Genomic DNA, 21,680 nt, shown 5'->3' with positions numbered 1-21,680 from the left:
CATGAGCTGGTCGATATCTGGCAAAGGCAGGAACATGAGCTGGTCGATATCTGGCAAAGGCAGCGACAGGTTGAGTTAGGGTACTCGTATTTCTTGGCCCCCCATAAAAATGTGTACATTTAGATTATTTCTTTGTGTCCAATTTAATAGCAGGTAGGATTAATTGTGAGCTCTTTCCTAGACTGATATTGGATCACAATCCGTTAGTAATCCAACTCCCAACTGGAAACTCGGTACAAGCAATGGCACCTTGGACATTTGATACAAAGTTATTATTTGATCCGGAATATTGCACATATATGTCCAGTTGGATTGCTGAGTTTTTGGGAGGAATAAGGGCACTGCATCCGAGTTAATAGTTTGGGACGCCTTTAAGGCTACGGTGAGGGGGGAAACTCTGTTTCTCCTTACATCAACAGAGGAAGATAAGAGAGAAGATTAATGACTGGGTAGGCCAGTTCCGGGAGGCTGAGGAAGAGCTCATCCGGGTAATTGGAGATCTCCAGAAAAGAGAGGAATGCCAAAGAAAGATTGCAGTTGTAAGAACTAAGATACACCAACATTATGGGGAGGATTTAGCCATTAAATTCAAGCAGCACCGGGCTGATATCTATGAATTTGGTGGGAATACAGGCAGATTGTTAGCCAAGCATATACAGCAAAGAGCGGTCTCTAATAGAATATGTCGGATAAAAGATGAACGGGGACAGATCCAAGATGCCCCGGCTAAGGTCCTGGAGGTTTTTCAGGAATTTTATCAGGGGCTTTATTCCACTGAGAAGAATGGCCCAGTAACGTATGTAACCTCTCAGATTACTTTGGAACAGAGGGACATGCTTTCTGCCCCAATTTCATTAGAGGAAATCAAATCTGCCTAACTTCGTTAGCGGCAGGCAAGGCTACCGGCCCTGACACATTACCTCTGGAATTGTTTCGCATATTCAGACAAACCCTTTATTGTGAGCTCAAACCTTTATTTTTAAGAGCCCAGAAGGGCCAGACTTCCGACTCATGGCACAAAATAACCATTGTAATCTTTAAAAAAAAAAAAAAAGGACAAGCCAGAACTTAGTCCTTCATCTTATCACCCTATCTCTTTAATATGCGCGGATAGTAAGATTTACTCTAAAATAATAGCATTGAGGCTCGGTAAGGTTATTGCCCCCCTAGTGTCTATTCGCCAGCACGGTTTTATCCCTGGTCGTGATACTTCGAACCATGTTAGGCGGGCAATAGCCTTGTTTGACTGGGCCCAGGCCTCAAAGTCACCCCTGGGGATGATCCTGTTGGATGCAGAGAAAGCATTCAACAGGGTCTCCTGGGGGTTTCTTTGGCTGATGCTGAAGACTAAAGGGTTCCCGGAAGAATTTATTACAGCTATACAGGGCTTGTCCATTTCACCTGAGGCCCGTGTTTGGATTTCTGGACAAGAATCCAACTTACTCTCTATTAGCAGAGTAACTCGTCAAGGGTGTCCCTGCTCGCCGTTATTATTTTCAATATACATCGATCCTCTACTCGGTAAGCTGGATGCCAATCCACGGATTGAAGCAGCGACGGCAAATGGGGTCTCGTACAAAACGCTAGCTTATGCTGACGACGTCGCCATTTTTACAACTAATATAAGATCCGCTCTGCCGGCAGTGTATGACCTCGTGAAACCATTTGCCTTTGTTTCTTGCTACAAATTAAACGCCGATAAAACCCAGGTCATACACTCGGACACTTTAAGACTACATGAGATACCGATCGTATTAGCAGCAACATATTTCGGTATAAAGATCACAGCTGCGGTTGAGCAGATACCTGAGATGAACATACAGACGATTATTAAAAAATACTGAGCAGACACTCGCAAGATTAGATCCTTTTCATTTTTCATTGCAAGGAAGGTGCAATGTTATAAAAATGCGTATTTTTCCTAAATTTTTATATTTGTTCTGGACAATTCCCCTAGAATTTCCAGCTTCTTGTATTTCTAGAGCAGAAGGAGTTTGTACCAGATTTTTATGGGGCTACCATAAAGCTAGAAGGGCAGCCAAATGGTTAATCCTTCCGAGATTAAGGGGGGGTTGGGGTTTACCTTCTTCCCTGAGTAACATTATTACAGCAAATAGGGATACTGTTGGTCGGGGAAAATACATTAGTCCCTGAACCGTTCATACCTACTATATATGAATTCCTATTAGGAGAGGATGTGCAACATTGCCTAACTAGAGTTGGAGCGCTTTACTTGAGCACCAGTTACGTTACACAAGGACACATTCATTTTTTTCGTAGGCACAGGGAGATTAAGTGATTTGCCCAGAATCTCAGGATGTGGACGCGACACAGAGGCTCGCACCGTGGTTTCCCAGCTCCAAAGTCGGCAATCTAGCCGTGAGACCAAATCCTTTGGTCACGCCGCCTTCACTGTGGCACATGGGCAGCACCAGTGCAAGCTTCTCACTATCAGACATGGGCAGCACCAGTGCGTGGATTATTTCTCTATATAAAATGGACAGAGTCGGTACAAGTGTTCTTCACAAGGGCGCACGGAGGACCAGCTTATGTAATTGTGCCACGTGGACAGCACCGAAGCAAGATTCTTTAACGAAATAAATCGTAGAGGCTCCCCCAATTTAGGGGAGGAGTACATATGGTCAGGGCACAAGTCCTAAAACAAGCATTGGCATAGCCAATAGGTCTTGCTTTTGGGACCTTATAAGTATTTAGTTATGCAGCACAATATCCTTGGTGCAACAATACCAACCAGTGCATGGCTAAACACTTACACAAAGGCGAGACCTATTGCATTGCAAATGCTTGTTTTAAGTTCTTACAGATCAGAAGCTTCTTTCTCAAAACTGTTACACAGGGCAGTGTCAACTTCTGCAAGATACCATTGGTAGACATCATAGCATCTAGGTCTAGGATAGGGAAAATCTATCAAACTTTACTATCTGCTCTCCCTGATGATCTATCAACTCAGAATGATAGATGGGACAGGAAATTAGCACAGGAGGGCACGGACCTGGAGGCTTCTTTGGAATTGGCAAATCAGATCTTAGTAACTGGGAGTCTGAGAGCTCAACATTACATATCTGTTTTTGATCTATACTATACTCTGGGAAAATTGCTAAGTGGTCTGGGTCACGTGGGAACTCGTGTAGCAGGTGTGGGACACTGGCCGCTGACACGATCCACATGTTTTTTGGGTGTCCCAAGATTGCTAAATACCTTCAAGATATTGAGTTTTTCTCGAGCCAGAACCTTGGCAAGATGATCTCATTAACCGCTGGCCTAGCGATCCTGGAGATAGATCAGACTCAGAACATGGTGGGATGCACCAGATCGGAAATGGGTCTAGTTTTCATTTCAATGGCCATTTTAAGATCCAATATTACATCTCAATGGATTAGTCCTCCCACGTTTATAAATTGGAGGGCCAGGGTGCTAGCCATATATAGTATGGAGGTAGCAGTTTATAGGTTTAAAGGCCGCAGGAGACAGGATATGGGCAAGAAGCTGTGACCTCCATCCCAGCGCGAGTCCCTGCCGGAGGTACCGACGGACAGAGCGGGGCCTCTTTCTTGACTTGAGCTGGTGCCAAGTGAGGTGGGGTTTTTTCCTCAATGTTTATTGATGTCACAATATATCAATAATCACAGTGAGGAATTGGAAACAGCTATCAGGGTATAGTAATAACCCATTTTCTTTGCGAAGCCTACGACTAGAAGCTTTGATTATGAGGTCCTGAAGAAAGCCAGGGATAGTCTTCCCGAAGGCTGAAACATGTCGACCAGTACATAGGAGCAGTAAACGTCTTCAACTGCTTCTTCTTTTTCTTTTTCATACACTGCTTTTAGATAGGAACACGATTGATGGGACACAAGTTAGAATTATATACTCGGTGTTCGTCAATTGCTTATTCTATTTTAAAAAACACCTTAAAAAACACAAAAATTTTCCTAAAAATTTTTGCATTACACTCTAAATGCTTGGTAAGAGGATACAACTCATTCATATCACCTCTATGTCATAAGAGGTTGTTGAGAAGAGTTGTTTGGTACCCCAGATGATGACACTGGGCACTTTCAAAGTGTAATGATGGGATGCTGATTATCCTTAGATCAAGTTCCTTTTTCTCTTACCTCTTTTTTGTCTTCACTTTTTTGTATCTGTTTTTCTACATGCTTACTTCTTAAATTTACTGTTGGAGCAATTGCTAAGTGGCAACTTTCTTGAATTTGTATCAAGGGTTGCGATGTAGACCTCGGATTTCTTTCTGTATTTGAAGAAGCTGTGGGCGCCAGTAACCAATTGGATAGGCTGAATAATGCTGGTTTTTTTTTTTTTCCCATCACACTTGCATCATACTTGCTGCCAGTTAACTGATTATGTTTAGCTAATATGAAATGCCTGCTTTGCTTATAGCTTCTACTTTCTTCCCCCCCCCCCCAGTATTGTTTGTCCAGTAATGAGTTTGATGTATGATGTGTCATAACTACTGTCATGGTAAAAATAAAAATTATTTAAATTTTTTTAAAAAAGACGATAAAACAGAAATTAGGAGAAAGTAAGACCCCAAATGACATCGTCCCATGTGCCTGGTAATGCCATTTTGGACGCAAACAGGAGTTTACAACAGTAATATTGCACTGGCCATGCAGGTTTCGGCAGGTAAGACCAAGCAAAATTTGTTTTCCTGGTATTACCACGTTATCTCCATTCCAAGTATTATTCATTTTCTGTTCTGTTTTATCGCATCATCTTCCCTCCTCCACATTCCCCAACAACACCAGTGTATAGCGTTCCGTTGCTTTGTATTTCAGTCAGTATAAATCTACATACAGACATAGGTTGTGATTTTTAACTTTTGACCTGTAAATAAATAAAGTAGGGGCTTAATGGTTTTCTGCATCTTCTAGATAACGCCAAAAGAAGCCGTGTTCAAATGGAACAGTTTTGCGCTATGACGTTCCTTCAATTACCTTAAGGTGTCCTCATTGTTACGAATGTACAGGTAACTGTACTATTGTGCCTTTCTCCATGCGATTTCACAGTAGTAGAAAACCTAAAAGCAGGGATGTTAACCTATATACCGGATTGTTCTTTGACAGTGGTAAACCCCAAACATCCATTGCTCAGTTGCCTCCATTGAAGCAGCTTTGCAATGGAGCAATGTGCTAGTAGGGCAGGAGGATATGAATCAGCTAGAGTGGAACTGTCAAATTCAAATATTGCATTGTAAAGGCTAAACCATATGATAGGCAATTAATGCTAAAATGGCGAGGCAAAAATTGCCCTTCTAGTATTTGAGGCTTGAGGTACAAATGGTATTTTCTAAAGGTTAGTTTTGACAGTAAAACAGTAACAGTTGTTGTGACTGTTGGTTCTGCAGTTGTCATAAAGAAAAACACAGTCTCTATTGCCAGTAGCTCTTCGGCCTTTACCCTGACACTTACCTTTTGCCCATTATCTCTTCAGCCTTTCTTTTAGCAATTACCATTAACTTAACGCCATCTCCTCCTTTTGCCCTTTACCTCTTCACATATGCATAAACCTACCAATAGTCTTTACCAATCATAAATACTCCACTATTTTGAAGCCTCAAAAAATCATTAAAATGTTACTAGACCTGCAGATCTAGTAACTTGAATAATCTACTCAACCTGACTGTAATGTACCTGACCCATAAACTTGTTTCAACTTGTGTGATCAAAGGCAAATATTTTATTTTCTGGAGCTGCCTTTTTGTTAATTCTCACTTATAAGAGAGCACCTTCAAACATGCGAGTTCAGCATTTCTGATGTACAAAAAAACCTATTTTATTTGATTTTCATAGAATAAATGTATCCCGTGTACAGTAAGAATCTGGCTCACATTTAGGGTACACCTGACCCTTGACTTGCCTCTTAGTTCACTAATAGCATTGTCATCACGGTGGTGACAGGAATATTTCTCAGTTCATGTTTAAAAACTCACTTTTAATAAATATATTACTATAGCACAGAAAGCACATTTTCCATTGAAATGGCTACAAACTTTCCCACTAACGTGATCAAACTATATAGCGCATAAACAGTGTTTGGAAATTGGGTTTCAGCAAAAATAACATTTGCACATGGCCATGTAAAGTGTTCTGATTGGTTTTTATGCTATGAAATTCTTTTTTTCACCACACAGAATTACAAAAATGTGCTTTCATAACTATTGAAATATATTTTGAAATGCTTTGCACAGCAGTTCACTTTACAAAGTCAGAAATGCTTTTGATGTGTGCAATGCTGCTTTGTCAGTTTTATTTAAAGATTTAAACCTCCCCCCGCCCCCCAGCTCCTGTGAATGTAGTTAATTTGACCCATCACCAGCAGAAGGAGTGCCTCCCACCTGCCCAGAAAGTGGCATAGTGCCATCAAGAGCACTTGGGCCTTTTATTTGCAAAATAAAGCACAAGAAATAAAAAGCATAGGTTTGTTGAGGGTTGGGAGGAATGCGGCTTGGGAAGGAAAGTGCCATGAAGTAAATCGTACCAGAAGCTCTGGAAGATGCTCTTAGAAGTGTGTGTTCGCAGTAGGTGCCAACGTGCATAAAACCACTAGGAGAGCAAGTGGTGGAGGGATGATATTGGGTGTGCGAGGGGAGTAGGAATACCCCTGAATGCCAAGAAATGCAATTAATGATTTTGTAAAATGAATGTCAGCTCATAGAATAATTAGGAGACTCCTGTTGGTACTTGAAAATTCAATTTTGAATGTTATCTTTTTCCAGTGTTATTTTACTTCTGTATTGTCACTTCATGCATATTGACTACCCTGCCCTCTATTTTCACCACCCATTGAAAGATCCATCACTTAACTGCTATCACAGAGCAGTTCTACCCGCCTTCTTTCTAGCAATCCTCTGAGAATTTCCAGTTGAGATTCACATCCCATGTTCTTTAATTTACTGTTGGGTTCTTGGTCAAGTGTTTGTTGTATGTGCTGAGTAAAACTAATTATCCTTCAAGGCCAGTCCTCTTCAAGACTCATAATTCTGGTTAAATGTGCATTGCTCAGTGTGACACTCTTGTCCACGTTGATTTGCATAGTTATGAACAGTACTTAATCTCCTCAGTCTTGTCTATGTAAATCATTCACATCCATTCATTTGCATTTTTAAGTATTGTCTTCCTCTTTCCCTCGCCCTTTCATTTTAGAGCCCAAGATTAGATTTGACCCTGAGTTAGATAAATTGATGGGTCACCATGTGTTTGGTATTCTTCTTTGTTTTGTGAGTTATGTACCCGACTTTGCTTGCACCCTTTTGAGGTCTTTCACCTTTCCTGCTATAAATGTTCCTTGCACTGAGCATATTGGACTAAAACCTCATTTATATGAGCTACAGAGTACTCACTGAAGATGTATTTATTAATGATTTTTGGGTGCAGACTAGGCCAGTCTGAGTGCTCTACAATACATGGGCATTAATAGGTTTTACGAATGATTAGTCGGGTGAACATATATACGTTTTATCGACGGACAGGTTACCGTTTAAAATGTTGTGCCCGATCTATAAAGCTGTTCAATCTATAATCTATGTACCTGGCTGTGAAAAAAATCCTAGGTGGTTTAAGCTGATCCAGACGGAAAGACTACAGAGATCCTTCTCAGTCTTTCTCCTACATTCTTCTGCAATACTGAATATTCTTTTCAGCTCCTGCACAACCATCATTTTCCTTCAAAACTCATTTATGTCACCTTTCAATTTTTTCCGTTTTTAAAATCTGTTCATATGGGATTCTCTGGTGAATAAATGTGAAGACAGTTTTCTAGGGTAAAAGAGTATGCTGTAGTCTGCCCTTCCAAGGTCAATAAAATAAATAACATTGAGCTGGAAAATAATAACACCTGTTCTTACAGCACACAAACATGTCAAACTGCAGTAGCAGGCCCTATATTAAAAATAAATAAAAATAATTCGTAATTTACATCCCTCACCCACAATTTTTACTTCTACTTTATATATGTCCTTCACTTACAGTTGTAATTTACGCAATGTCCAGACACAAACTGTAATTCTTTAACATTGATCAATGCCTTACTATGGCTTTTGGTCGCTCCTTTTTTTATTATTGCTATCAGGAATGTTTTTGGTCTTTAAGCTCTTTTCCCTAGTCACCCTTTTATATACCTCTCTGGTCTTCTATTTAAAGCCATGGCTTTCCTAAAGTGAAGCACACGCAGAAATCACATTGTCTCCTTCACTGTGTTACTGTACCTTCCCATTTTCATTGCCTTTATTGTCTCCTTTACTGTGTGCCTTATCAGACATTCTCTCTGCCCTATCAGATGCAAATGTTCTAGTTCATCATTAACGCAGTAAAGCAACAACAGTTCAATTTTACATTCAGCCAGTAGTGGTAGTTTCTACTTAACTTGATCTTGTTCATGCCTTAGGCCTAATTTTCAAGCAAGATTTCATGTTTCATCACTTTCCAGCCGTACCATACCATGATAACTTCCCCATTTCTTTTCCTTTTCCCTCTGTGACACCATCCATTTGCTTTTTCTAATTAGCCCCCTCTTCTCTTGATAACCTAGCTTGTTCTAAATTATCTTGCAACGCCCCTCCTTCTCTTAACCCATATTGTCAAAACTCTCTCTTCAGTGATTATACTTTCCTACTTTACCTTGCTTAACTAGTTGGCATAATTGCACCCTGCATTATCTGCCTTTGCACTAATAATCATTGAGAAATTGTGGGTAGAACCTATTACAGTATTAAACTATTGTTTATAGCATCCCCATAGGGCTCTTTTCGTAAAATATTTAAAAAGAGCCAATGTTTAATTATGTCACAGAAAAGTCAGATGCATTCTAAGTTGAGATGTGTTTCTACTTCTTACTGGAAGACGTTGTATAGCTTTGTAAAATTGCATGTTGGCTTGTATCCTTGCAGGTGGTAGGCCTACACCTCAGATTTACAAATAAACTCTAGATTTATCATTTTAATGAATTGGCCTTTTCTCCACCTTCGTTAAACTGTTTACCTCTCCACTGTTTTGCCCATCCCTTTTGGCAATCACTTACAGTCTCCATCCCTTGCGTCTTTACATGCTTTTAAGCAATTTTTAAATGCATAAATGTATGACAATTGAGTAATAAATGAATACTTCCTGGCTTACACCATCTGTAGTACATAAGTATCCGGTATGGTTTTTTGTCATGCCATCAGCAATCAGTTTGTGACCATGACTGTAAGTTGGATTAGAGGTGGAACCACATCTATGTATGAGATCTTGGCAGGGGCTCTATGATGTAAAGCTGTTAACAAATTGATAGGTCACCATAAGTATTACTTCCTACTCAAAAGAGCAGATGCTTTGTAACCTATTTTCAGGTGCTTCTGCAAACCAGGTAATGCAGGATCTAACCTCAGCCACCCTCCCTTTCTAGTGACTACTGGACCACAAAAATCTTGAGACGTGACATGCCCCCTAAAAATGAGAAATATCCAATATATGTTTTGTTTGAACATTTTTATTCTCTCAAAATGTCACATTTGCTAATATTTCTTTTTTGCAATAACATTAAAAAGAAATTCATAATATACATTTGTCATAGCAATATCGGTATCTTAGTGGGTAGTAATTGCTGTTTTAATGTGTATACATTCATATTTATATTTCCTTACCATGTGTGATCCCATTTACTCAGCTTATGGCACCGCCCACCGTAATACTGTAGTTTTCTCTTCTCCCACTTTGAAACTTTTAAACTTGATTTGGTTAATTCATACCTTGTATTCTTCAATGGTTTGCAACATTCTGTGGCCCTTGAATTCGGAAGATCCTTAACCGAAATCGTTATCTGAAGAAGCAGCATGGTTGCAGTTTGGTTAATCTATATGTTTCTGAAATGCGATATATACATTTTGGTCTTTATTACAATTCTTAATTTCAGTTAAATTTTACAGTTTCCAATCATAAGGATACTCCACTGGGTGTGTGGAGGAGGGAACAAGAGGCGTGGGGTTCTAGGAGCTAGCAGCCTCCAATACTAAATGTTTCCCACAAAAGAGCTGCTCCTAGTGTGATAACCCAAACGAGTTACAAGAACGTCGTGAGTGTGGGCATCTCACAAAAAGTTACGGACTGGTCTCACACACCACCTGGTGTCATGCTTCATCATTGACCAGTCCTCGCCCTCCAAAACCTTCGTTTGATGGAGGGCGGGCATACACTTGACGACAAGGATGCACTTCTAAGTGACTAAGTGGGGGCCCGTGAGTATGTGAGTGAGGTTAAAAATCATTATAGTAGTCAGAGGCGTTTTTTAATGTGAAATGAAAACTATATGATATTAAAATGTAAATGTGACGGTGATTGGGGTGGTTATTGTCCCCAACCGTCTAGTGGATGGTCGACATGTTTCTGCCCAAGCGGCCCAATTGGGTTCATGGCATTCATCAGGACCTCGAGATAAGAAAAGGGGGCTCCGTTCTTACCAATGTTGGTAAGATGTTACCGCTGCGTGAGTGTGGCGTTGGTCACACTTCACCGTTTTGAACTGCTTCCAAAGGTTCACCGTTTTGTATGTGAGTGAGGTTAAAAATGTACATTCGGGAGGACCGGGAGCGGACGTACAGGTTTCGGGACGCATCCATCACATGTTATAAGAAGACAAAACTGTGGATTCCCTCCGCCCCTTCCCCCATGGGACAAGTTGTCCATTTAACTAGGGCTTCACCTTTGGAAGCAGTTCAAAACGGTGAAGTGTGACCAACGCCACACTCACGCAGTGGTAACATCTTACCAACATTGGTAAGAACGGAGCCCCCTTTTCTTATCTCGAGGTCCTGATGAATGCCATGGACCCAATTGGGCCGCTTGGGCAGAAACATGTCGACCATCCACTAGACGGTTGGGAACAATAACCACCCCAATCACCGTCACATTTACATTTTAATATCATACAGTTTTCATTTCACATTAAAAAACGCCTCTGACTACTATAATGATTTATAACCTCACTCACATACTCACGGGCCCCCACTTAGTCACTTAGAAGTGCATCCTTGTCGTCAAGTGTATGCCCGCCCTCCATCAAACGAAGGTTTTGGAGGGCGAGGACTGGTCAATGATGAAGCATGACACCAGGTGGTGTGTGAGACCAGTCCGTAACTTTTTGTGAGATGCCCACACTCACGACGTTCTTGTAACTCGTTTGGGTTATCACACTAGGAGCAGCTCTTTTGTGGTAAACAAATTTTACAGTTTGACATCACTTGTTTTTGGATATATTCTCGATAAATCTGCAAGATTGACTGCATTCCATTTATTTAAAATTTGAGCTCCAGATAGAAGGCTTCTTGTCTTCTTTTTTTTTTTTTTGGTTTGTAATATCTATGAACCTTTTTTGTAGAAACATGATTTAGCTCTGATCAGTTATTTTAAGGTCGAGCCTGTATCCAGAATATGGGCTTAAAGCACACCCATCAATTGCCATTGGTTCTTTGTTGTGTCATTCAGAAATCCTGCCTTTTGATTGGTGCATTGCTTGTCATTGGCCCTAATTTAGGTGCTTGGTTCCTACCAGGGGACATCACTAATTGATCATTCTGTTTGGTTATCCAGCGCGTTTGTGCTTCCAAGTGGTCATCCATCCCAACGTGATTGATACAGCAGATTGGTGCATTGTCGCTGTGTTATTGTTTCGCCTGGTCATTTCTCGTGGTGGCATGGAAGTGCTCCTGTTCACACACACTCGGGAGCTCATCTTTGAGCCATGATACCAATGCACTTCCATTCTATTGTGCGTATGTTTTTTCTTATAGGCATTTTTCGTTCTGTACATTTTGCCACTTGGAAGCGCTCCTAGTCATGAATAAATCTGTGCTTTAAATGCACAGTGTCAAACTTTTCTCAAAACAGGCTCTACGCTTCATTTTTCGGCACGGTGCCTGAAAGTGCTTGGGGATGTGTTGAATTCAAGATTGCAGGGTGCAGTACCTTGTGTGGCCAAAAGAAGCCACAATAGACACCTAGTGATAGCCTGTGGCACTGCACCATTGCTCTGCTGCATGCACATTAGAACAGTAAATGTTGCAGCTGTAAAATGGTAACCTGTTTCTAGCTTCATTTTTATGTGCTCCATGCTTTTTATTTTTTATATTTAGTTTACTAGTTTGATCTGGCCATCTCAAGACAACTACCATGTGCACGCATGTGCACATACGTGTTGCACCATGCCGGCAGAACCAATATAAATAAACATTGGTAAAGTGTTATTCTTTTTCCTTCAGGATTCGTGTTGGGTTTTTGACTTGTTTTCCTTTTGGCTTCCATCAGAAATGTACAGTGACGTGGCATGGCTGGAGAATTTTTGGGGAGTGTCTTCTGTCGAAAGTGGTGGCTTATTAGTACATCAGTAGTTAGTTATTTAAAATATACTTCCTTAGTCATAAGAGGCTTTTGAGATGTTTCTCTCTCTCATTTCTATGAGACTTCACTACGCCCTTTTTAGGTATTCAAGTACTATGGGCATGTTTTCCCAAAAAATTACTTGTTAGGCCTGTTTGCCTTTCTAAGACGGACTCTTCTTTTGTAAGGAAACCGTTACTTGGATAAGTAGATCTTCTGTTTTATTTTGATCCGTTGAAATAGAACTAGTCCTTGAATGTTTCTATTGTAATATCCAACTTTTAACAAGGATTGATTTTTATAATTTACTTACATTTTATTTCATTTATTTGTTTTATATATTTGCAAAGTTTTATATAGCGCTGGCTAGACCCGTAGGTATCTGAGCGCTTTACATGAGGATCAGCAAGTTAAAGATTACGTAATTACTTCAGTTACAGATTCCAGGTGTAGACATCCGAGAAAGATGGAGGGAAGGAAACATAACTGGGAGGCGAGGAAAAACAATGTCAGATGTCCGGCTGGGTAGTGAACGGCCGAGGGGGTGAACCAGAGCCAAACTCCTTTATTGCTGCATAGGACAGCTCCACCGGGCAACGGCCAAGGTTATTTGGACACCGCGGTGAAAACAGGCAGTCGAAAAACATGCTATTACACGATAACATAAGTTATTTTCGCGTTACGTAGCAAAGACAAAACGTCTTATGTGGAATGGAAGGAAGAGGGGGAAAGGTAATCAGGGGAGAAAGGAATGCAGATAGCATCAGGCAGACCAGAGGGGGAAGGGACTTCAGGGGAAACTGGCAGTCAAAGTGAAAGATAGACAAGACCGTGAAGCACCGTTAAAAACAATGTCCGATGTCCGTCTAGGTAGGTGACTGCCGAGGGGGTGAAACCTAGCCAGATTCCTCTATAGCTGCATAGGACAGCTCCACCGGGCATCGGTGAAGGTTGTTCGGACTCAGCAGTGAGAACAGACAGTAGAAAAACCTGAGATTACATTTTAACAGTTTATTTTTGAGTTACATAGCAAGAAAGAAACGTCTTATGTGGAATGGAAGGTAGAGGGGGAAAGGTAAACATTGGAAAAGGAATGTGGATAGCGTCAGGCAAACCAGAGGGGGGAAGGGACTTCAAGGGAAACAGGCCGTCAAAGTGAAAGATAGACAAGAACGTGAAGCACCGTTAAAAACAATGTCCGATGTCCGGCTGGGTAGGTGACGGTCGAGGGGGTGAACCATGGCCAGACTCCTCTATAGCTGCATAGGACAGTTCTACCGAGTAACGGCCAATGGTACTTGGGTTCAGCGGTAATTACAAACAGATTCGTTTTTTCACCTATGGTATAACAGGATAACATATAATAAACGGGCAATCTTTTCATGACATTCTTAGCAGAGGTTATTTAGTGATCTCTACTTATAAGTGGCTGCTCAGATTCCTTATGCCTACATTAATATTCTGGGATTTCACCTAGCATTTTCCCTTTCTGTGCTGGTCACAGCGCTTGACTATGTGAAAGCGTGCCTTTAATGTCCGTGCATCACAGTCCTCTCCTGCTGAGCTTGAAAGCAGTTGGTAGTGTATTTAGTGTGCTGGAAGTTTAGAATCCGGTTTCTTTGTTTTTAGTTCCTAGCAAAGGGTTTGTATTGGAGTACAAAGTCAAGAAAGGGCGTGTCTGTGTAAGGAAGTATATCACAGAACATGGGGGGGGTGCCACCTTCAACATACTGGCAAAGAATTGTGCGTGTTTCTTTCTCAAGGGCTGCATAAATTGGTGGGTGATCTGCGGTCGCTATTTGGGTTTTGCAATTTCCAAAATTCTTATTTTTTTTATGTTTAAGTAGTATTGCTGACTTGAACTAAGCTGTCTCTTGTAGGATAGACAGCTGGATAGGCCATTATGAAGACAATCCAAAAAGGCACTGTTTATAGCTTTTGGCACAGGAATAGTTTCCTGGCACAGCTTTGGTTCGAGCGTTTTCTTTTATTTGAGACATGTACTGCATAGATGTCAAACCTTTTTTCATGTATTTATCTTTAACTATGATTATAATCCTTATCAGCTTTTTCCTTATTTTAGTTTAGAACATGTGTACACCGGCTCTGTGTTCAGGGATGTGGTAGTTTTAACCCCTTCCCCGCTCATGACGGAGCCGCTCCGTCATGAGCCACGGTTGCCGTGTGCTCATGACGGAACGGTTCCGTCATGTCACGGCCGTTGGCGGCCGCTCCGCCTACGCGGCGCTGTTTCCCCGCCTGTGCGGGGGGACAACGCAAAAGGGCGGAGTCATGACGGAACCGTTCCGTCATGAGCACAGCTCAACCGTGGCTCATGACGGAGCGGCTCCGTCATGAGCACAGCGCCACCGCGCTGCCCCCCCGCACCCCCCAGCGCCGTGGCGGAATTCCCGCCGCGGCGAAAGGGTTAAACCATACTGCATACGTTTTGCAAGGATATAAACAATGGATACTGAAAAGGGTCCTTTACGGTCCCTGTAGTCATGTCCTTAACTTCTCAGGCAAAGAATAATAAGTGTAAAAGTGTTATCGTAACCATACTGTTTCTGCTTACATTTCACATGCTTTACTTAATCTTGCATTCTCTATCAGTGTTTGCTTTTTTTACAGGATGTTGTTACTTTGTTTTTGCAGCCAGCATATTACTCTTGTCTCCCCTCATTCATACCCTAGTTATCATTTCCTAGTTCTCCAGCGCTGCAAGGTCATACGAATAGCACTCCACTGCATACAAAATAACAAAAGTAAAAAACATTGCCTTTTTCAACGCCAACAACTCTTACAAATGCGAAACCGATTGCATTTGCAAAATCTTTCTAGCCAGGTCTGATGCAGTAGATTTCTTATACAGTTAATTGCAGCTCCCAAAGTGTTTTAATTTAAAAATTCTTTAGAGGGTTCACCCTTAATTAATATTTTAAATATAATGGATCGTAGTGTGAATCACTTGATTACATGCTATCCTGCCCTCATTCAGCTTTTTAGACTATAAATTACTATACAGTCTGTGGAATAATTTCTTAATAGACCTAAATGGGCTGGGGAGGGGGTCGAGGGTTAATTTCCTAACAAGCATGTAATACGGATTTATGTTTCGGGGCATTTTAATATGAATGCCATAAGCGGCATGGACGGTTTAAAGTATCAGTTTCTATCTTAAATGATGACCTGGTGTAGCAATCATCTTTAAATCCCAGGAGAGCAGCCAAAGAAAATCTTTTAAATTACAAAATATACCTTTTTTTTTTTTAAACTATTAAGGTCGTTTTTTTATTCTTACTTGTGGTATCATGTAAGTAAAAAGGTGGTATCAGCTCAATGAGTACCATACATTTTCACCACATTTTAACTTGCAGCCAGTAAAAGGGAAGACTGAGAAAGCATCAAACCAAAGACCATAGAGGATCTTCACATAAGCTTAGTTTGTAATATTCCTACCACAGTCTTTATTAATAGCATGGCTAAGGAAATGGCAGTCTCAATTGTCAGTTCATGTATCATATTTTCAGTTGCGTTAATTCATGAATCTGCCGATGTAACACCAGATGCAATCATGACACGTTTTACAATTTTAGGCACATATAAACATGACTGAAATTTTGATTTGATGTCAGAACCAGTACTTAAAGAAATATACCTGTTACACATTTTTAGTCCCTTCCTTGTTTATTAAAGTTGAGGTGTCAGTCAGTGAAACACCATTGTCACTTTCCAGAAAAGATAATGAGTACAGTACAAGTTAAGAAGGTTTGTGTTGCTGATCTCTCCACAATGCACAGCTACCAAAAATGGGCCATGGCTTTGTTCAGTTTAAGCATTTCAGTCATGCGTCTGGTCTGTCCCAGTAAGGTATTTGAATTTCTAATGTAGTTCTCATAATTCAACTTATGATGCTTTACAGACCCAAAAATGTGACTGTCTCAGTAAATGTATGATACAATTTCCCAATGTCATTATAATCTCTATGAAAAAAAAAAAATATTGACAGATTGGTGCACTGAGGTTTCAAACGGAAAAACACATGATATGATGGGCATCTTTTGGTCTCAAATAAGTCAACTGTATTTTGAAATAACTAGTGTTGCAAAATACAAAACCTATTCTATTCTTGATCAGAAAATATGAAAAATCGTGTCCACAAATTACTGCTTTCAAGATTAAAATCTGTTTTTCTTCTTCCCTCCTTCATTTCATTGATGGGTAAACTCCTTGTTTGCCTGGTATTACCACTGTATCGCCTGTAACTTTCTTGAATTTTTTTATGAATAAGTAACTTTCTTGAATTGTTATATGAATAAGTAACTTTCTTGAATTGTTTTATGAATAATTTATATATTTATTTTGAAAATGCAAACACCTACCCTGACTGCGTAACCGCTGTAAGTTGTATTTATCATCTATCTTTTATTGCTCTCATCTTCTCTATACCCCCATCCATATCCTTTTGTTAGTCTTCGCTTAATCCCTGCCTGCTCTTCCCGCCATCATCTTTTGTCCTCCTTAGACCTGTCTCTGTCATTATTGGCTTATTCTACCTACTGACTACCACACCCGCCTCCACTGCCACTTTTAAATCAGTCAAATTGCTCAAAAATGACCATTCCACTTCTACCTTTTTTTCCTCTTTTTGTCCATCATACTTGTAATTACACCACAGTTTTGCCCAGCGTCACTAGCCACCACGACATGTGCATCTTCATCAATGCAATCAACAAAAATTACCTCTGCATTCGTGACTTGATCTCCAATGTTGACAGTCCTTCTTTTTGCCGCTAAAACCTGGCTAGAACATGAGGCAGCCCCAAAGTTCAGGAGGTCATCCAGCTGCCTCCCAAATCCTCACACAAATCACACCTTTAAGAAAACCAGAGGAGACAGTAGATTTCAAGAACTTCTTACCAACTACCATATTTCAAGATGTTTCTGATGCAGAATGCAAATCATTTGTCAACCACAACTCACCCTGTCATGCTCCTTTTTTACTTTTCCACAGAAAGCCACTGAATTACCCCACATTTTTTAGTGCCATCCTTACAGCTGTTCTGACATAATCACTGATGTACTGACATCATCTTTAATCTCAAGAGCCTCTTCATTGTGGGATTCTCAACAGTTGTTTCAGTAGAACAGTTATGCCTCAAACCAGATCCCTACATTTGAATACAGAAGTCCTCAACCTTCTTCAGCTCCTCTAGTCCTGCTGACGCGACCCTCAAAGCAGTCTTTGTGCTGCTAGGAAAAATTACAGTGGTGACAAATCATGCATCATCTGGAGTTACCACAGCATCGTCTGCTTCGACTTGAATCATTGTTCCTTTTGCACAATTACCAATAACCAACCAGGGCCATTGCAGGCCATGAAAGAAACTTAACTAAATCAGTCTCCAGTCATCCATGGTGGGACACTACCAAAGAATCCGATAAACTAAGTACAGCAGAGCAGTTCTTTATTTGGCTCTCCGAAGTCTTCAACTGATTTACCCTCTCTTAAGACCTTGTCAAGCACACATTACCAATGCAAGCTTGACTGCGTGGTTAAGACATATAGACATTGAATACAGAAACCGATTTATTGAAAGAAAATAGAAAAAAAGTAACAACCCCAGCTCTGACAGTAAAGACTTTGCAAAAATGCCTTCAAGAAGGCGAAAAGACTCCATTACTCTGTTTAATCTTTAAGCAGCATGCCCACCTGTAAAACGTCACCATACATAATGCACTGTCTGTCTGTGCCATCCCCAAATCTCAAGACATCTGCAGTGCACTAGCATACCACTACATCTCAGAATCTTAGAACTGGGGAAACTAACTCACGAGGAGGCTGGCAGTGGAATTTACAATTCAGGCCCGACCCCACCACCCAGCTGCTCTCAATCAAACAACCAGTGTTTTTCTTTTTCCTGTATGGTATTTTCTGGCATCAATTTCTATGACTTAATCAACTCTAGCTAGCAACAGTGCAGCATTTCAGCAGACATGCTCCCATCACAGATATTCAAGAACATAGTCGCCACCTCTGCTACTTTCTCAGCCAGTGCCACCATCAACACATTCCTAGTTTACAGATAGCATTTGCACAATCTCAAGGTTACTTATAGTAAGCTTATTCCAAAGTGACACAGCATTTATCCAAGAGAACCTCCAGCTTCTTACCAGTCTCCAATGGCTTGTTTTCAGGCAAGCTCATCACCAGATCAGCTTTAACAATATATCTGATTTCTTGGACGAAAGCAACCTTGTCGCAGTCATCAAACAGGATGGATTCCACCTTCCTTGCCATTTCGACTGATCTCAAGACCCCCGTTAGCAAAAGCTGAGTCCCCTCAGTATTCTTACTGGACCTCTCACTATGTCACTCTGTCATTATGATTTTGTGACATGGGTATTTAAGTAACCATCCTGGACTGGATTCCCCAATCCTCTCTGAAACATACCACATTGTCTTGCTTTTGTCACTGGTTTCTTTCCACCCTACACCTGCGTCCTGCAAAGATGTACTATTCCTACACAACTCTTCAATACACAGCCAGATCTCTTAAAATTCACATAACCTGATACAAGTTTGTGCACTATACCTTGGTCGTCCCAGGGAACAGGCATTCAATCTCAACGTCTTTCTTAGTCCATTTTCATGCTCAACCTGAAATTATTATTCAAACATACCAAACTTGGCAAAAACAGAAATTCTCCTCAGGAACTCGCACCCCCATCAACTACTTTGTTGAACAGGAGGAATCTGGGAGTGATCTTTGCCGCCAACCTTTTGCTAAGTGAACCAAAAACCTCCCTCATTGTTACTCCTGACGGGACTATATACAGCCTTTGCCATACATACCTGTATACGACACATGCCTGTTGGTTGATCTTCTATCGCTCCTGGGCACTCTCGCAAGAATATTCACCATGGCTGCCTGTATTGATGAATACATGTGGCTTGCCCTCTGTTGCTTCTGATGAACACCAAAGAGCAATTTCCATGGCTGCCTATAAATCATTGCATGCCTTTGAATTGCTTACTTGCCACTCAGTTGCAATCAAGACCCAGGCTCATAGCCCGATAAAGAGTGATAGGCAAGTCCACAAACTCTGCTTTAGTCCACTCCACACACAAGGGCATTTGCAAGATTGCAGTGACATGAGGAGAGCATCGCACCATTCATTGAGCATTATTCCAACACATTTTCCACAGAGGACGCATCCTTTCACCAAGATACAACAATAAGTGAATGTGAAGCACATTCGTTCTATTCCTCGCTTGTCTTCTCTTCATTTCACACTTGAGGGTCAGATGTACTATTGTGATATTTAGTGATTCCTTATTTGTGAATGTGACGATATCACAACTTGCAAGTCGCTATATGATATGTATGATGGAGCACCTTATAGAAATAGAAATTAAACGTAAAACATTAAACACCAAAACATATTGCAAGTCCTGTAAGCGTCTGTCAAAGAAGAGTGCCTCAGAGAAGTCTAACATCAATACCGTCAGCAGCTGTATGTCCACCTCAACAACGTATATCAACTCTCTACTTCCGAAAACGTAGAAGGCAAAGATTGGTAGCTATAAGACCACAGGCAACTGTACTGCTGGATTTGCAGGACCAATGCCCTCAATAGAGGAATTAATTCACATTGAACAACCAGTATTGGAGGTGCAGAATAAACACTTTAATGCTACACAGCAGGTTCGCACAAACGTGGATGAAGGATTGTCTCTCATAAAAATAGCATTGATAAGTTGATTATGCCATAAAATCATTATGTAGGGCAGTTTGGAAGGAGAGTCTCAAACAAAATCAGATATCAGCATTTTGTATTACGCTGGGAAGAATGTTGAAAAATTGGCTACTGCTACGGGAGCCCTTAGCAGAACAATGAATATTCAGCAGGGAATGGGGTACTGTATGTAGCAAGGATGTAGCAAAAGGTTTGGGCCAGGTTACATCATTACTGGAATTGCTTCAACCTATTCACGGACGTACCAGTGGTGAGGCAACCCATGCTCAAGGAAGTGAGGTAGCTTCCAGCCACAGCAGTTTGTCGGTGTCTACGGTCATATGATGTAGGCATACTATTAGTCAGGCTCCTGAAACAGAAGGTGATATGTCGTAGATGAACACTGACAAACCGACTCAATGCAAGTCAGGGAAAAGCCATTAAATGATATATTTGAAAACAGAAATTATGCCTTTACTTAAGTTACAATTTAATCATAAAAGGTATATTTTTAACACATTCATCTTCATTTGATGTTGGTTATGTTTCTTGTTTTTCCCTGTGAATAAACATGGAAAAAATGATTACTCATCAACATTCTTCATTATTTATATATCTGGTAATAAGTATTTTTACCTTAGAAATAGTTTAAAGTGATGTATATACGGAGTTCCTTTCCTTCTGCAGCACCTTGAAGTTTTATTATGGTGTGACAATTCTTCCTTCTCATCCGAACTCTCTTCATCTGTGTGTAGTGGGAGACCCTTTCTGGTTGCAATGCTGATCAAGGTATCAAAAACGTAATCAATTTTGCATGCAACATCAGGCGTATATTGTAGAGCGCCACCACTTTTTTGAAGATTTCTGAATCTGGCCTTCAGAAACCTAAAAGTATGCTCAATTGCTGCCTTGGTATGTCTGTAAGCGGGGAAGCAAGATGGTGGGTGGCTGGCTCCTCGCAGCGCTAATCGTCATGACCCAGTGAGACCCTCTGGAGAATGTCCTTCTCGGCAGTAAAATCAGGATGCATCTGATGGTTTTGGGACTCTTACTGGAGGTACTACAGGAGGATCCGTAGGTGTACTCCCGCATGCAAGGCAGCAGCGAAGCAGCAGGAATTAGCACTAACCTGCCAACGGATTTACAAGACGCTGAGTTCTGGTCACTGGTGCTCTGCGGCCAACAACGACCACAACTGTACCATCCTTGTTGGCTAAGTTCTTTGGGATCGCCAGTGGGGCGGGGGGCGGGAGAATAAGTTCCACCGGTTAGGCGCAGTGCGAGGGTTATGGAACTGCTAGGCGGTTCCAGGAAGATTGCAGGACGCACAGGCAGGTCCGGCTTTAGCGCTGGTGGCGCCCTGTACAAAAATGTTTGTTGCCCCCACCCATGACCACCTCCACTACGGATTCTCTCACTAGCACCCTTTAACAGTGACCAAGTCTCCATAACCACACTCTCTGATGCATTGAATTAGTTATATAGTGCCACTCATACCAGTGTAGGATGTCAGAGCACTTTGCATCACACAAACATTATACAGAGACAATCAAT

At 41.0% G+C, this 21,680-nt stretch overlaps 1 protein-coding gene across 4 annotated transcripts in view; it reads left to right on the top strand.

Annotated features, from left to right (window-relative positions):
• Nucleotides 1-21,680, top strand: part of GOLM2 (golgi membrane protein 2) — a 523,755-nt gene that overhangs the window by 30,510 nt on the left and 471,565 nt on the right. Inside the window, exon 1 of one of the 4 annotated variants that reach the window (XM_085644688.1) lies at nucleotides 4,555-4,662. The exons of the other annotated variants lie outside the window; for them this stretch is intronic. The gene's annotated coding sequence lies outside the window, so the exon portion shown is untranslated. Of the gene's footprint in view, nucleotides 1-4,554; nucleotides 4,663-21,680 lie in introns of those variants that run through there. 4 annotated transcript variants of the gene reach the window in all.

This window comes from Triturus cristatus, chromosome 3_1, assembly GCF_964204655.1.
Source record: "Triturus cristatus chromosome 3_1, aTriCri1.1, whole genome shotgun sequence".
Lineage (NCBI taxonomy): Eukaryota > Metazoa > Chordata > Amphibia > Caudata > Salamandridae > Triturus > Triturus cristatus.
The sequence above is the reverse complement of the archived record's forward strand: the minus strand, read 5'-3'. Positions and strand labels throughout refer to the sequence as shown.